Genomic DNA, 19,161 nt, shown 5'->3' on the forward strand with positions numbered 1-19,161 from the left:
ATATAATAATCATTAAATACAATCTAATTTATTTTTTGAATACTTTTTGTAACATCCTACCACACTGAACTTTACGCTTAAGTCGTAAAACGGAGGTGGTGTAGTATTATGATCTCTAAAATAAAATGTGTACATGTAATAGCAGAAAGATTATAATATGCTAGGAGTCTTGAAGAATAGAGGAAATAAAAATCGTGAAAAATAAGAGCGCAACGTTCAAGAAACGAGTTGACTTGCGTGTTAAGAAAACTATAACTATCAAGCATAAGATAATAAAAGTAGAAAATAGAGTGCCAAAGATACAAAATAATAAGCTCCTAACTCAGTCCGCGAAGTCAAGGCTGGCCGGAGAATATTTACACACACACACACACATATACATATCCAAAATCCAAATGTACATAAACAAAATCCTGTCTCTCCATTAAGTTATGCGGAGAGAAACCTAATATATATATATATATATATATATATATATATATATACATCACTACACAACAAAAATAACCCAGTAACTACTTCGCTTCAGGTGTCTAGACGCCTAATGAGATGCCTCTCGACCTACATCTGAAAAATAACAACATAGTATGGAATGAGAACCGGAGATTTTCAGTATGGTAAAGATGCCACACACATAAGATATAAGGTCCTGGGAATGCTAGAGACAATCTTAGAACGCCGACACTCAGATTATAGAGTTTAAAGTATTACACAGAAGCCATAAAAGGTGGTTTTCTAAGAGTATCTAAGCCTAATTTAACTTAACCTTAAATCTAAGTCTCATACTGCCATTCCTCCATACCCCTATCTCTGTCAGTATTTCACAGACAAATTAACAGATAAAGGCAAGCACAAGAAGGTTACAAATACTGCAGGTAACAAATATACATTTAGCATAGCAAGTACGCTTAGGCACACCCAGTTAAATCACAAACAAGTACTTCAAGTAGTATGCATATGATGCATGCCTGTCCTATGGCTAATGAGGCTCATCTGTCGGTTATCCAGCCAAACCGACAAGTCTGAAAACCTTAGACTGTCCCTCGACGTGGATCCCCAAGAGTCTATGCATAGCTTTTTCTCAAATAATCAATATTACTCAATGGGGTTAACATTCTCGGGAATTTATAAGTGCCCGGTCACCCTTACGTCGTAAGGTCAACAGAGTATTGAGTATTCAACCTGGTACACGTGGTGGCAAGCCACGACACTTTATCCAGGAAATCTCGTATCTCAGATCATTTAATCATTCAAGCCAAGTATCATACATGATCATTCATTTGATTATCAAGCCAAGTGTCATACATGATCATCCGTAACATTTCAAAATCAATTCATCACTTTCCAACTATACTTCACCTCCAAGTTATCCCCATTTCCTATCTTCATCTAATTATCAATTGTAATACTATTATTTATAACTAAAAGAATGAAAATAGAAGTTGAAATAGGATTTTAAAACTCAAAAATCATGTTTGCTGTAACAAGGGCTACGCATACGCGTGGCTCACGCGTGCGCGTGGGAGTGTGAAATTACAGCTCGCGCGCAATCCCTTGTCATGCGTACGTGTAGGAGATAATTTCATGTCACGCGTGCGCGTGCACGTGGGTCACGCGTACGCGTAGCCATACTTGCTAACCCCTTACGCGTGCGCGTGGGACTAGTCGCGTACGCATCGCCAAATGTCAATGCCATGCGTACGCGTAGGCCATGCGTACGCATGGGTGTACGTTCTTTTAAAAATATAGAATCAGTAGCAAAGCTGCAGAATTGCAAAAGAAATGGCAGTTTTGTGGTATGATCTTCCAATGCTCATAACTTCTGCGATTTAAAACATTTTTCACCCGTTCTCGAATGGCATAAACATCACGAACCCAGTTTTTATTTTAAAACAAGTTGGAAACAAATTGAGGATCCGAAAACCAAGTTATACCTCGCCGAAATTCGGCCAAAAACCTTTAGCAAATTCTTCAAAACCTCATTTTTCATTCAAGATTTCCATTCCATTCATTTCCAAACCTATCAACACCAACTCCAAATGCCAACAACAATACTCAACAAGCTCTATATAATTTCATCAATCACCATTCAATAATATTACACAATTTCATATTCCAACAAATCCATCGTGCCTTCCTACAATTTACTTACAATCATATAATCAATAATTCAACCATATATCCCTTCAAAAATCCATTTAGTAACAAACTCTACCTCATAATCAAATCACCAAACCAAACCAAGCATGTTCATCAATCAAGTTACTAAACATTAAATATACACCTGCATTCCAACTTATCCTATAATCATCTAGCCTAAGTTTTCACAAAACCTTACATATTAAATGCATGAAACCTAAACCATACCTTGGCCGATTCCCACACGATCAAGGCAATTTTAATTAAAACCAAGACAGCCCCTCAAAATCTCAATAAACTCTAGGCTCAACTTCCTCCAAGTTCCAATATTCACAATTTCAAGCTCCAATTATTTATTTACAACCTAATACACAGTTATAACACATATATACCCAATTTAATTCCCAAAACATAAATTCAACAAATTAAATAGGATTTATGTTATCCTCACCTTACCCAAACTTCATATAAGTAAGAGTGAACATTTTTCTCAAGTTAATTGGATCCTAAAACATCAGAAATTAAAGAAATTCAACATCTCTTCCAAATATCAAAAAATTAGGGGAAAAGAGTGATTGAGAACAATTAACGGCTTACCTATGAAATTGTTCCGGTAGAAACGTAGAGTTTGACGCGGTGGATGTGTGGCCGCAAACAATGCGGCAATTGGAGCTCGGACGGAAGGGTTACGTGAGCTGGAACTCACCGTAAGGGTTTCGGGAATGTTTTCCCCTCCTTTCCTCCCCTGGAGCGTTGCTGCCTCTGTTGTGTTCTATGAAGGGAATGAGCTTTAGGCTCATTTAAATGTTGAATCGGTTAGACCCACAGGTCCAGTTTGAGTTCGGTTCAACCGGTTCAGTTCGTTCGGTTCAATCTTAGATCGTTTTTACGAAATTAATGTCAAAATTTTCGTTTCGATAAATTCTATTCTAATTTGATATAATATTCATATTTTTAATTTTTTTATTAAAAAATAATTTATTAATTAATTATCTACTAATTTAATGAGATTTACACTTTTTATTTTTCTTTTAGTTTTTAAAAAAATGCATATAGAGTTTTTATTAATTAAATAAATTTTTAATTTTAATATTTTTAAAATTTTTTATTATTCATATATATTTTACTTAATTTGTCCCAAAACTTAAATATTTAGTTTTATTGATTATTGCGGTATATTACTGTTAAATAGTTACATTATGCAATTAAAAGTAAAAATAAAAACATAAACATTTTAAGTTCTCTTAGGAACTTAATACTAAAAGTTATATAATTTATTATAAGAACTAAAATTAAAAAATATATAATTTAAGAGGACTAAAATTTATTTAATTTAATAGAATACTGTTAGTATTTATTATTAAATAATTGTACATTGATGACATATATTACGATATGCATTAGAGTGTTGGAATACTTATCCTTATTTTTTATACCTAGTCATTTATTTTAATTATTAAGGTTAAAAGATAAGTATTCATAAAGAATAATAGGTAAAGTTTAAAATAGGATCTAAATTCTATGTTTTTAAATTTTGTCGTTGTCTTTACAGAATAAATTATATTACATAACAATGATCTTGACTAACGTAACATTATTGGCTAATTAACTTATTTTATCAACTTAATTTATTTTTTTACTATTAAAAATTGTAAATATATTAATTAAAATTAAAAATAAAAAAATTATAGATCTAAGTAACATTATTATGACCAATAAAATTTTTTTATGTTAAAAAAAAACACCTAAAATTTTTAATTCTTGGTACATGATTACTTGCAGAATTTATATGAATTGAGTGTTAGGTACTGATTTGAGAGAATGACACAGACGTAATTTAGAATCGAGATAAAGAATAAGTAATAATAAAAATCAGTTACTTAAAATTTAGTGACACATATAAGTGAGAATAACGAACGGTGAATAAAGATTATCACCAAAAGATTAAAAATAAGATAAAACATGTCCCTAATAAAAATAACATGTGTTACTAAATTGAGTGTCAAAAAATTGAACCTCACATACTTACAGCTAACTCACTCGTATTATGACATCAAACTCACAGCTAATTCATTTATAGTATCAAAAAAATTGAACCTCACATGAAATCATCTCAAAAATCCATCCTTGGCAAATGCCTAAATCAAATAAGGCCACCATGCTTATATCATAGAAGCTTGTTAATCAATAAAATCTACATTTAGACCAGCACTTTCCAGGGAATTAAGATAAATTGAAACTATACTTTCATAAATATTATAAATAGATAAGTAGATTGAACAATATCCAGTTTACCTTCAATCCTTTCATTGTTTTTTTGGTTCATAAGTCAATGCGTATACATCATCCTCCTTTGATCGCTCGGCAATAGGGCTTCCAACCACTCTACAAGCATTGTGATCTGTCATGGAGGGGAGAAAATTTCTGTTAGAAAATTAAATCAAGAGGTATGCAAGTAACAAAAGTTTAGAAAAGTCAAAGACAAAATTCAATTTGAATTCAAAGTGGTTACAAGTTCATGGTTCATCACTAAGATTCTACAAACTTCTTGTGCTATCTATCAACTTGCATGGATTAGAATTTTCATGAAGCATGGTTAAAGAATTGAAGAAGCAAAGTTTGAGTTGAAAACAATAATCATCTATTTACTAGAAGATGTTGAAAACTTGAAGATTTTTGAAGAACATTCAAGAGAGTAGTATAACTACAACATTCTACAACATTGAAGAATTCAAAATCAAATTGAATTGAAATTAGAAGATTATAGAAACTATATGAAACAAGTTGAAAGATGATTCATGAAGCCAACTCATGAAATGGTAGTCATTACAAAATTGATTTGTGATTCATAAATTATTATTTTAGTAGGAAACATTGCCTATATAAAGGCACATATGTCTTGTGTATTGTGTGTGTTCCATAATGAAATGAGTATGTTTTGAAATTCTCTCCTTTGTTTTATGAGTGTTAGTGAGTTTGAGAGATGAAAAATATGATAGTGTCTTTTATATGAGTGAGTGATTCTAGGGCCAATTGAAGTGTGGGTATTATACTTACATTTGGTATCAGAGCTGGTTAATCCAGCGCCTGGTGTTTCAGAGTTTGTAAGGTGTGAGAGAGTTCTCACATAGTTGTTTATTCATAGAGTCAGTATGGCAAATACTTTCAATATTATGTGGTCCGGTCCCAAGTTAGATGAAAAACTTGATTATAGTTATTGGGAGACTTTGATGTCTACCCATTTGAAGGCCCATAACTTATGGAATTTCATTGAACCGGGTTTGCAAGAAGGAGCAGATGCTGCCTAACAGAGGAGAGATCAATTGGCACTATCTCAAATTCATCAAGGAGTAGATTATATGGTGTTTGGCAAAATAGCAAATTCTAAAAGTGTAAAAGAAGCATGGAACACGTTGAAGCTGTCATACAAAGGCATAGATAAAGCTTAAAAAGCAAAGCTACAGTCTTTGAGAAGAGAATATGAAAGGTACGAGATGTCTAGTTCAGAAACTGTTGAGCAATATTTTACTCGTGTTACAGACCTTGTCAATAAGATGAGAGTCTATGGAGAAGATATGCCCGATAGCAAAGTGGTGGAGAAAATTCTTCGCACCATGCCGATGAAGTATGACCATGTGGTGACTACGATACTAGAGTCCCACGATATGGATACCATGACGATTGCAGAGTTGCAAAGAACCATGGAAAGCCACATCAGTAGAATACTGGAGAAATCAGAAAAGTCAACCGAGGAAGCCCTGAAAAGCCGAGTGAATTTAAACAATGTTGCAGCATCAAGTCATACAAAAGAAGGACGAGGTCATGGTTTCAATTTTCAAAGTAGAGGCAGAGGAAGTTTCAGAGGTAGAGGTCATGGCAATTACAACCAAGGAAGTTACAATAATTTCACACCACCTAATCAAGGAAGAGGTGGAACGAATTTCAGGCCTGTCAACCGAGGAAGAGGTCGAGGCAATTTTTATCAAGAAAGAACCAATTTCAATTGCTTTCATTGTGGAAAGTATGGACACAAAGCAGCAGATTGCAGATTCAAAATGGTGAATAATAATCAAGCACACGTTGCAGAAAATCAGCATCAAAATACTGATGACAATCCGGGTACTCAGACTTTATTTTTTACAAGTAATTCATGTGCTGAAGATGAAAATATATGGTACTTGGATAATGCTTGCAGTAATCATATGTCTGGCAGAAAGGAGTTATTTTCTTCATTAGATGATTCAGTTAAACTATTATTGAAGTTTGGTAATAGTACAAAGATCCCTATTGAAGGAAAAGGGCACATACCAACTAGATTGAAAGATGGTTCTCTGAGTTATATTTCTGATGTTTTCTATGCTCCTGAACTTGATTACAATTTACTGAGTATGAGGCAATTATCTGAGAAGGGATATAAGATGATAACTTATCATGGATATTGCACTGTGTTTGATAACAACGGAAGGTTCATAGATAAAGCAAAGATGACTTCAAACAGAATGTTTCCATTAAAAATTCAACATGTTAATCCCTTTTGCATGAGTTCTGTGATACTTGATGATAACTGGTTGTGGCATATGCGGTTTGGGAACTTTCATTTTTCTGGCCTAAACTACCTATCAAGAAAAGGACTTGTTTCTAGTCTACCACGGATTCATATTCCCAATTGTGTTTGTGAGATTTGTCAACTGGGAAAGAAGCACAGAGATCCATTTTCTACAGGAAAGTCTTGGAGAGCTAGAAGATTACTTGAAATTGTGCATTCAGATCTCTGTTCTGTAGAAGTTCCAAGTAATGGTGGTAGCAGGTACTTTATCACTTTTATTGATGATTTTTGTAGATATACATGGGTATACTTTCTGAAGCAAAAATCAGAAGCATGTGATGTCTTTAAGACATTCAAGGCGTTTGTCGAAAACAAAGTGGCTGTAAAATCAAAATTCTCAGAACAGACAGAGGAATAGAATATCTTGCATGTTCAGAATACTTTAAGCAACACGAAATTCAACACCAACTAACAATTAGATACACTCCTCAACAAAATGGAGTTGCTAAAAGAAAGAATAGAATTATCATGGATATGGTCAGATGCATGCTCAAGTCAAAACAAATGTCTAAAGAGTTTTGGACAAAAGCAGTCGTAACAGCAGTTCATATTTTAAATAGGTGTCCAACAAAGAGTCTTCGTGATAAAACTCCAGAGAAAGTTTGGAGTGGAAAGCAGCCTTCCATTCATCATTTCAAAATCTTTGGGTGTATTGCTTATGCCTATGTACCAGATCAATTAAGGAAGAAGTTAGATGACAAAGGCAAGAAGTGTATCTTTATTGGCTATAGCACAGACTCAAAAGCATACAAGTTGTACAATCCAGTATCAAAGAAAGTGATCATTAGCAGAGACGTGACGTTCGACGAGAAAGACATATGGGACTGGAACACAAAGACAGAAAAGCATCCAATTATAATTTCAAATACATGTGATGATGAAGAAGAAAGACAACCTGATGCAACCGAGCAACCAGAATCATCTAGAAGACCTCAAAGAGAGAAGAGACTACCAACTAGATTAGCAGATTATGAGGTTGGCAATGACAACGATCCGTCCGATGAAGAAATCATAAATTTTGCTCTATTTTCAGATTGTGAGCCGTTAAACTTTGAAGAAGCCTCTAGAGATAACAATTGGAAGAAAGCAATGGATAAGGAGATTCATGCCATTGAAAAGAATGACACATGGGAGCTGACAGATTTACCAGCAGATAAGAAGCCGATTGGAGTAAAGTGGGTTTACAAGACTAAGTACAAACCCAGTGGTGAAGTTGATCGTTTCAAAGCAAGATTAGTTGCTAAGGGATACAAACAAAAGCCAGGTATCGATTATTTTGAAGTATTTGCTCCTGTTGCTAGATTAGACACTATTTGTATGATTATTTCACTCTCAGCTCAAAATAAGTAGAAGATATATCAAATGGATGTTAAGTCTGCATTTCTAAATGGCACTTTAGAAGAAGAAGTGTATGTTGAGCAACCTGCAGGATATGAAGTTCTTGGAAAGGAAGATAAAGTTTACAAATTGAAGAAAGCTTTGTATGGGCTAAAGCAAGCACCAAGAGCATGGTACAAGAAGATTGATTCTTATTTTATTGAGAATGGTTTCAAAAGATGTCCATTTGAACATACTCTTTATATCAAGTTCGTTGAACCTGGAGATATCTTGATCGTGTGTCTTTATGTTGATGATTTAATCTTTACTGGCAACAATTTGAAGATAATTGCAGAATTCAGGGAGGCTATGATAAAGCACTTTGAAATGACAGATATGAATTTGATGTCTTACTTTCTTGGCATTGAAGTGGTTCAAAGAGATGATGGAATTTTCATTTCTCAGAAGAAATATGCAAATGATATTTTGAAGAAATTTCAAATGGAGCACTCAAAACCAGTTTTTACTCCAGTCGAAGAGAAGTTTAAATTGCTGAGAGAAGATAAAGGAGGAGCATTAAATCCCACATACTACAAAAGCTTGATTGGAAGTCTAAGGTACTTGACTGCAACTAGACCAGATATTATGTTTGGAGTTGGTTTGCTTAGCGGATTTATGGAGGAGCCTTGTACCAACCATTTGCAAGCGGCAAAGAGAATTCTTCGATATATCAAAGGTACTTTAAATGATGGAATTTATTATGAGAATACTAATGAAGTAAACCTTGTTGGCTACACTGATTGTGATTGGGCCAGAGATATAGAAACAAGAAAAAGTACTTCAGGGTTTGTATTTCATCTTGGTTCTAGTGCAATTTCATGGTCGTCAAAGAAACAACCAGTAGTAGCACTATCTACAGTAGAAGCAGAATATAAGCAGCAGCAAGTTATGCAACACAAGCAGTTTGGCTAAGAAGAATTCTTGAGGAATTGAACGAGAAACAAAGTACTCCAACAACAATATTTTGCGAAAACAAGTCAGCTATTGCACTTTGCAAAAATCCAATATTCCATGAAAGATCGAAGCATATTGATATTCGGGTTCATAAAATCAGAGAGTTGGTGAGTAAGAAAGAAGTTTTTATTAAGTACTGTCCCACTGAAGACCAAGTTGCTGATATCTTTACAAAACCATTGAAGGCAGAGTTATTTTACAAGTTGAAAAGGATGCTTGGAATGATTAATTCTACAAGCTTGATTTAAGGGAGGCAATGTTCGAAAATTAAATCAAGTGGTATGCAAGTAACAAAAGTTTAGAAAAGTCAAAGACAAAATTCAATTTGAATTCAAAGTGGTTATAAGTTCATAGTTCATCACCAAGATTCTACAAACTTCTTGTGCTATCTATCAACTTGCATGGATTAGAATTTTCATGAATCATGGTTAAAGAATTGAAGAAGCAAAGTTTGAGTTGAAAACAATAATCATCTATTTACTAGAAGATGTTGGAAGCTTGAAGATTTTTGAAGAGCGCATTCAAGAGAGTAGTATAACTACAACATTCTACAACACTGAAGAATTCAAAATCAAATTGAATTGAAATTAGAAGATTATAGAAACTACATGAATACAAGTTGAAAGATAATTCATGAAGCCAACTCATGAAATGGTAGTCATTACAAAATTGATTTGTGATTCATAAATTATTATTTTAGTAGGAAGCATTGCCTATATAAAGGCACATATGTCTTGTGTATTGTGTGTGTTCCATAATGAAATGAGTATGTTTTGAAATTCTCTCCTTTGTTTTGAGTGTTAGTGAGTTTGAGAGATTAAAAATATGATAGTGTCTTTTATATGAGTGAGTGATTCTAGGGCCAATTGAAGTGTGGGTATTATACTTACAGTTTCAAAGATTCTTAGCGTTTGTGGTAGCGACAGAGTTCACTACTTTGCTTGTTCCTCGGTGCATCACCTTAGCATGAATAAATCTTTTTGAAAGGAAAACATTTAGTAAGAACGGTCTCATATACATATCTGTCCTCTGCTTCCATGATTTCCTGTTAGGTTTCTTTGCAACTTCCCTTTGAGATTTGGGTCCAAGCAGCTTGAATGAAAAGAGCACCCCTACAAAACACAGATGTTGATACAGGGAGTTGATTGAGCATGGAGAAGGCGAAAAAATTAAAATTGCTTCCAATATCCAATCATTGCAATGGTCAGAATTCAAGTCAATTTCTATGAATAATAACAACTAACAAGTAGAAATAACAATAATCATATATAGCAACATATAGAGCTTGGAAAAAATCAAATATCAAAGTGAAAAAGGTTCATCACTGACAAAAGAAAAGAATAAACAAAACAAATTCATCCAGACTTATATCAAAGTTTTCTGAACATGCCAATACCACCGAATAATCACTTTTCTTAACATCTCCCTAACAATGAGTTCCTTCTATTAATAATGAGAAAGCATACCAAGTGATGGAAATATGACGAAATGAACCACAGCTCCTCAAATTTTATTCAAAATCAATCCCAATAAGGGATGTGGGCATTCACCACTACAACAATATAGTATGATCCCAAATTGAGAGCATAATGATGTCAAAATTGACAGAACTTAGAGAAAAAGAGAAATAGTGAAGTAAATTGAAAACAAATGAAGCGGTTCACAAATTCGGTGGTACTTAACATGAATATGATGTTCCGTTCATGTCCACCATTAAGATATAATATAAACAATATTAACGGTCAAGATGTTGGTAGTTGTGTTTGAGTGATCATCAAGATGATGGCATCATGGTGAGATTGAGACCGATTACGTAGTTAGAAGTATTAATGTCCATTCAATTTCTCCTCTGATCATATACAGTAAAAGGTCGTTGTGTACTGTGAAGGTGATGTTAAGCCAAGCTGTGGTGTTAGCTTTAGCTGAGTTGTAAATTTTTTGGGCTTATTTATTTTGTCCAAGTGTGTTTGTTGGGTTTAGGTATGTTTTTGGTTATTATGAAAAAAAGCTTTTTTGGGTAATGATGAACAGAATTGGGATGGGGTCATAGTGAAATAGAATGATTGCATTTGAATACTTGTGTTAATTTTTTAATTGTACATTATGGATGGAATATCTAAATGGATAAAATTAAAATATTTTAAGATATTTAAAACTATAATTAAATGAATAAATTAATGAAATATTGAGTTATTAAGTATTATGAAACACATGCCAACGAACTATAACTCAAATGACATATTCTTTATATATATTCACCTAGAGGTTGCTAATTCGAGTTTTCTTATTTTTGGAAAAAAAAAGTATTACGAAACACTGAAAATTAATTTCTTCCTTATCACGTTAATGAATCATTAAAATGAATATGTAACATGAAAGTAGTTTATATTAATGTGGTTTCAAAAATGGTATAAATAAAATTTTGGAAAAATGAAAATTTAAATAAAAGTATTTAAGGAGAGTTTTTAAAAATTGTCTTATATTTATCAAAATTAAAAAGTCTAATATAATTTTGTTTATTAATTAATATTTAAATTTAATTTTTATATTAATATTTATTATAATACTTTTAAAATTTAAAAATCATTTTATCAAATATATTTATTATTGTTTGTATTTATTAAAAATTATTTTTAATTTAATTTATTAAATATAAATATTACATGAGTAAAATAAAGTTAATCCCTCACCACAAAAAGTCAAGTGAAGTTAATCTAGTGGAGTTTGCATGGTAACTAGTAGCATTGATATTTTCAATAATTATGTAAGTAAGTAGCAGTAGCATTGGATTTAAAAAAAATTCTGATGGCCCATTGGTCCAATATCTTCAAAGTTGTTATTTGTTTTACATCAATCAGCTACAGGCTGATTATCTGCTATCATTTTTTGACATTTTCTCTCTTTAAATATAGTTAATTTAGTCATTTTTCATTTAATAAAAAATAAATTTCTATCGAATAACTTTTCGTACGCATGAACTTTATGTTCTATTTTTTGTCAGAATACATGTGATAATTTTTCAATAAATTATTAGTAGTAAAACAAAAGACTTTCGCTCACATCAATCAATCCTCCATTCATGAACTAAAAAATAAATAAATAAATAAATAAAAATATATGAGACTGTAAATGAGAATGTATAGGGTTAAGGTTAAAAAAAAACTAATTTCAGTTAACCAGAAATTTGAAGATTTTTTATTTTAATATTAAAAAGTGAATAAAATTTTATATTAATGTTACAAAAAATGAAATTTTATAGTATTTTAAAAATGCTGTTCTATACAAGCACAATAGAGAAAATACATATTGTACTGACAATATTTACAATATTTACAATATGCAGTTCGTGTATTGTAATTTAATATTAAAATAATACAATACGTAATTTGTGTATTGTCTTTGTAAATTAAAAAAAAATTGATTTGACAATTCGCCTTTTGCGAATTTTATATCCCTTAAAATTTTACAAAATACTGTAATTTTCAATATTAAAAAATTACACAAATTCTTATCTAATATCTAAAAAAATAAATCAAAATTTAGTTTAGATTAGTAAACCAAACTAGTTTTAAATAAGGAAACTGATTATGAACGGGTTACAAAAGTAGTAAGGCAGTTTTAAAAATAAAATCCAATTTTTTAAAAGGTAATCAATTTTTTCATTTAAAAATCATTTTTTTTAATTTAAAACCGGATTTTACATTTAAAAACCAGTTTTATGCAAAATCAATTTTAACTTGTAAGACAATTTTTGACATTTTAACAAGTCAGTTTAGCCTTTTTACCATTATAAAATGGGTTTAAATCTATAAACCAGATTTTTACCATCGGATCATACTATAAATACACTTGAAGAATATATCAATTTAGATAAACATTCTGAAAAATCGCTAGTATTATATTGAAAGCAGCATAACCACAACAAATTTTGAAGTATTTTTCCTAACAAATCTAAACACCTATTTCTTTTCCAATTCTTTCCCTTAAAAATGCTTAAAAATATAGCCATTAATATTACCTTTTGTTATAAACTTAAGTTTAAGTTTTTAGAATAACTGAAAGGTCGAAAGTTCGATCATTGATAATCCCAAAAATGGAAAAAAATAGCATAAGACAAAAAATGAAAACATCTATGCAAAAATCAAACAAACCAAAAAAGGTCCTTGCTTAAAGAAAAATATTAAAAATATAACCATTAATATTGCTTTCCCCTGTTGCTAGGGACGAATGTATTCACAAGACAGTGGAGGCAATTGTCCCAAGTGAAATTTCAAAAAGTAGTGAGTAGTTCTTAATGAAATACCATAATTGTCCCCACTATATAATTAATTTTGCCTCCACCCCAAATCCCAAAATCTCCTTCTTCTCTCCTTTTCCAATTTTCTTCCTTTGCTCCAACCTCAGCCCTCCAGGCTCCAGAGTTATTGTCGCCACTCCGTGTCTCTGCCAGTGTGGCAGTGTCACTGACCCATTATCGCTGATGTTGCTACTCTGTTCAGCATTTCTCCCACGTGGCTCCGTCAGTTTCTCTTTGTATCGCAGCGATTCTCCCGCGTGGCTCCATTGATTTCTCCTTGCATCATCTCCGTGCCGCGTTTGGTGGTTCTGCCTTCTTCTGCGTAACTGTGTTCCTCTTCTGCATCATTGGTTGTGATTTGTGTGGTTCTGCCGCTACGTTCCTTCCTTCGGCAATTCGGCATCCAGTTTTCCCTTCTTCTTCAACAAACATCAATCCTCTTCTGGTTCTTCCTTCTTATTATACGATCCTCTTTTCTGTTCAGTGTTCAGTCTTCAACAGCTCAAGTGTTCAACCTCCGTCCTGCTGTTGTTGCCACTGGGCACCACACTGCTACTGGCTTCTGCCTCTTGGAGTTCAGTAGTTCAGTCTTGGACTCTTGGTACTCATGATTCACCGAAACCGATATCTGCTTGCTTAGTTGCTTCGTTGCTTAGTTAGATAGTTGCTTCATTCAGTTTATTACTTATTTGCTTCATTGTTTGATAATTGATATAGTTGGTTTGGTAATTGTGATTGAATTTTTTTTGATGATGTAATTGCTAATTTAGTTTCATTAATTTGTTTGTTAATTATTTTTTTCTATTGAGTTATTTTGAATTAGGAATTTGGGATATTATTAGTTGCTGCTGTTGCCTGATGGAAATTAATTAAAATGGCACATGTCTATCAATTTTGTATTTATAATTTCATACTGAACTTTTTAATTTGTGTAGAATTGTGAATTAATTTTATTAATTAATTAACTTAGGTCTATAATTTTATCCTATTAGTAATGGAGAAATATTTCAAAAGAATTTTATCATTGGTGATTGGATCCCAAAATAATTCATCAACCTCTTCTAACAAAATGTGATTTTTAGAATTCGAAGTAGAGAGTCTTATAGCAGATCCAGGACAATGACTAAAGATTTTAAGTTATCATCCGAATGATAGAGACAAAGTTAGATATGCATATTTGTAAAGTCTTATGCATATTTCGCAAACAGCTTGTGGTTCTTCTTTTCGAAGATTTAATACTAATTTGTTTGATGATTATGGCAATCGACTAAAGTATAGTATCTCAAAAGATGCTACTTTTGTCTTTGTTATTATTTTATGAAACTTGAGACTGAAGGTGGCGATGCTTTTGTAACTAATGATTTTTCAAATTGAAAAAAAAAGGAGAGATTACAAACTCATGTTGGGATTCATGATAGTGCTTATAATCAAGCTTGGAGAAAATGTGAAGCATTTATGAAGCCAAAACAACGCATTAGTGCTGCTATTGAAAAACAATCTGAGCAAGCTAAAAAGAATTATCAGATTCATTTGACAGCCACAATTAATTGTATTAGATTTCTTTTGGGACAAGGATTGGCCTTTCGTGGTAATGATGAGACAGATGGTTCTGTTAATTAAGGAAATTTTTTTGGAACTTCGAAACTTTCTTGCGCAACTAAATGAAGAGAGTGATCTTTCTTTCAAAAATACTAGTAGGAATCTTAAACTAAGAGCGCCCTCAATACAAAAAGACATTGTAAGAGCTACTACAAGTGAAATGATAAAAGTTATTATTGATGATCTTGGGGATGAATTGTTTATTGTGTTGGTTGATGAAGTCTGCGACATTTCTATTAAGGAGTAAATGTCAGTTTGTTTAAGGTATGTGAACAAAGAAGGACAAGTTAGAGAGCATTTTTTTGGTCTTGTTCATGTTTCTAATAGCAATACTTTATCTCTAAAATTAACATTGAAGTCATTATTAGAAACATATAATTTAAGTTTATCAAGAGTACGTAATCAAAGATATAATGGTGCAAGTAATATACAAGGAGAATTTAATGGTTTGAAATCTTTGATATTGAAAGAAAATTCTTATGCTTTCTATGTACATTATATTGTTTTGCCCACCAACTTCAGTTAGCTCTTGTAACCGTTGCAAAAAAATAAGTTAAAATTGCTTTGCTTTTTAATTTATTAACCAATTTGTGCAATGTTGTTGGAGCTTCGTGTAAATGAAGAGATATGCTTTGTGATGATAACTAAGACAATTGAAGCATTACAAAGTGAAAAAATTCTAGTGGACGTGGTTTGAATCAAGAAATAGCTTCAAAAAAAAGTTGGAGACACTAGATGGGATTCACACTATGGAACTATACTTAGATTAATTTCTTTGTTTTCTTTCGTAGTCAATATTCTTGAATATATTGAGGAAGATGGAAATAATTTAGAACAAAAAGCTGAAGTATGTCATTTATTGAATGTCATTCAATCCTTTGAATTCATTTTCAACTTACACTTGATGAAAAATATCATGAGAGTTACTAATGAATTATCTCAAGCATTACAAATGAATGATCAAGACATTGTAAATGCTATGGTATTGGTTAAAGTGTCTAAACAATGGTTGCAAACTATAAGAGATGATGGTTGGTCTCTTTTACTTGACGAAGTCTCATTGTTTTGTGACAAACATAATATTACTATTCCAAAAATAGATGATATATTTGTATCACAAGGAAGATCAAGACGCAAAGTTCAAAAGATATCAAATTTGCATCATTTTTAAGTTGAGATATTCTATCAAGTAGTTGATAGACAACTTCAAGAACTCAATAATCATTTTACAGAGGTGAATACTGAATTGCTTTTTTGTATAGCTTGTTTGAATCCACAACACTAGTTTCTTGCGTTTGATAAGGAGAAGTTGATCCAGTTAGCTCAATTCTATCTATTAGAATTTTCTTCTACTCAACTTTTGGCACTCGATAGTCAATTTGAGAACTTCATATTAGATGTACGATCTGATGATCAATTCTCAAACTTAAATGGGATTGGTACTCTTTCTCAGAAATTACTTGAGACTCAAAAAATATTGTTTATTCATTAGTGTTTCTTTTTTTAAAGTTAGCTTTAGTTTTGCCCGTAGCAACTGCATCAGTTGAAAGAACATTTTTTTACTATAAATTTCATAAAGAGTCGGCTTCGTCATTGTATAGGAGATGAATTTTTAAATGATTGTTTAGTGACATATATAGAAAGAGAGACATTTGATTGTATTGATAATAAAAAGATTATTCAATCTTTTCAAAATATAAAATTCAGAAGAATGGTGTAACACCCTACCACATAGAGCTTTACGCCTAGGACGTAAATTAGAGGTGGCGAGGTGCTACGACCTCTAAAAATAAAAATACTTATATAATATAGTTGGAAGAAGTTGTAACTAGGAGTCATGAAAAAGTGAGCTAAACAAAAGCGTAACAGAAATCGCGTCACACTCGAACGGTTAAGCTTAAAACGGATATGCAAAATTGAAAGGAAGGATAAACTATATATATCGAACAGAATTCCAAAAGATACAATTATCAAGCTAATGACTCGATCTGCGAAGCTAAGGTTGATCAGAGTATATATACATACATATATAACCCAAAAATGACCCAAGAGACTTGATACATACACATGTTTCTCCAAGTCCACTTCTAGGAGGGACAAAACATAAAATATAAACAGAGGAGAATGTATATACATATATACAAATGGTGCATGAAATTGTTATCACTAGGCATGGCTCCAAAAACTTGGTGTATAATACCATGATTCACACATCTCTTCACAACTTCGCACAGCTGACCAGCAAGTGCACTGGGTCATCCAAGTAATACCTTACGTGAGTAAGGGTCGATCCCACGGAGATTGTCGGCTTGAAGCAAGCTATGGTCATCTTGTAAATCTCAGTCAGGCAGATTCAAATGGTTATGGAGTTTTGATAATTAAAAGATAAATAAACATAAAATAAAGATAGAGATACTTATATAATTCATTGTGGGAATTTCAGATAAGCGTATGGAGATGCATTATTCCTTCTGAATCTCTGCTTTCCTACTGTCTTCATTCAATCATTCATACTCCTTTCCATGGCAAGCTGTATGTTGGGGATCACTATTGTCAATGGCTACCTCCCGTCCTCTTAGTGAAAATGGTCCTCTACGGTTTCTGTACGGCTAATCAACTGTCGGATTTCTCGTCTCGGATGAAAAATACCAGGCACATCTACTGCATGGCTAATCAGCTGTCGGTTCTCGATCATGTCAGAATAAGATCCAATGATTTTTTTGCTTCTGTCACTACGCCCCACAGTTGTGAGTTTGAAGCTCGTCACAGTCATCTCTTCCCAGATCCTACTCGGAATACCACAGACAAGGTTTAGACTTTCCGGATCTCAGGAATACTGCCAATTGATTATAGCCTATACCACGAAGATTCTAATCTCAGATTCAGATGCCCCATTTTTAGAGGGGAGTCAATGTGAATTGTTGATTAGAGACCCAAGAGATATGCATTCAAGCTTGTTTTCATGTAGAACAGAAGTGTTTGTCAGGCACGCGTTCATAAGTGAGAATGGTGATGAGTGTCACTTGATCATCACATTCATCATGTTCTTGTGTGCGAATGAATATCTTAGAATCAGAATAAGTGTGAATTGAATAGAAGAACATAGTACTTTAAATTAATACTCGAAGAACAGCAGAGCTACACACCTTAATCTATAGTGTGTAGAAACTCCACCGTTGAAAATACACAAGTGAAAATAGTCTAGGCATGGCCGAATGGCCAGCCTCCCAAAAGTGATCAAAAGATCAAAATATGATCCAAAGATAGTCTCAAAATGATCTCAAGATGTGAGTACAATAGTAAAAAGTTCTATTTATAATAAACAAGTTACTAGGGTTACAGAAATAAGTAAATGATGCAGAAATCCACTTATGAGCCCACTTGGTTTGTGCTTGGGCTGAGCATTGAAGCTTTCATGTGTAGAGACTTTTTTTGGAGTTAAACGCCAATTTTTATGCCAGTTTGGGCATTTAACTGCAGCTTCTATCCTGTTTTTGGCGTTTAACGCCAGAATGAGGGCAGGAAGTTGGCGTTTGAACGCCAGTTTGCATCATCAAAACTCGAGCAAAGTATGGACTATTATATATTGATGGAAAGCCCAGGATGTCTACTTTCTAACACAATTGAGAACGCACCATTTAGGTTTCTGCAGATCTAAAAAATCTATTTCGAGTACAGAGAGGTCATAATCCAACAATATCAGGAGTCATTTTTCAGCCTCTGAATCAGATTTTTTCTCAGGTCCCTCAATTTCAGCCAAAAAATACTTGAAATCACAGAAAAACATACAAACTCATAGTAAAGTCCAGAAATGTAAATTTTGCTTAAAAACTAATAAAAATATACTAAAAAGTAGCTAGATCCTACTAAAAACTATCTAAAAACAATGCCAAAAAGCGTATAAATTATCCGCTCATCACAACACCAAACTTAAATTGTTGCTTGTTCCCAAGCAACTGAAAACAAAATAGGATAAAAAGAAGAGAATATACAATGAATCTCACAATATCAATGAAACTTAGTCTCAATTAGATGAGCGGTGCTAGTAGCTTTTTGCTTCTGAATAATTTTGGCATCTCACTTTATCCTTCGAAATTCAGAATGATTGGCATCTATAGGAACTCAGAATTTTAGATAGTGTTATTGATTCTCCTAGTTCAGTACGTTGATTCTTGAACATAGCTACTTT

General features: G+C 32.7%; 1 long non-coding RNA gene across 2 annotated transcripts; it reads right to left on the bottom strand.

The window, feature by feature from the left end:
* Positions 1-485: 485 nt before the first annotated feature.
* LOC140175287 (uncharacterized) lies at positions 486-10,827 on the bottom strand. 2 transcript variants are annotated; one of them, XR_011865436.1, is made up of 4 exons: positions 10,543-10,827; positions 9,967-10,188; positions 4,435-4,540; positions 486-567 (listed from the first exon to the last, which is right to left on the bottom strand). It is a non-coding gene; the product is annotated as an uncharacterized lncRNA (long non-coding RNA). The 2 variants fall into 2 exon arrangements; XR_011865435.1 differs by lacking the exon at positions 486-567 and having other exon boundaries at positions 4,267-4,540; positions 10,543-10,824.
* Positions 10,828-19,161: the final 8,334 nt, after the last annotated feature.

Source organism: Arachis hypogaea, chromosome 9 (genome assembly GCF_003086295.3).
Source record: "Arachis hypogaea cultivar Tifrunner chromosome 9, arahy.Tifrunner.gnm2.J5K5, whole genome shotgun sequence".
Lineage (NCBI taxonomy): Eukaryota > Viridiplantae > Streptophyta > Magnoliopsida > Fabales > Fabaceae > Arachis > Arachis hypogaea.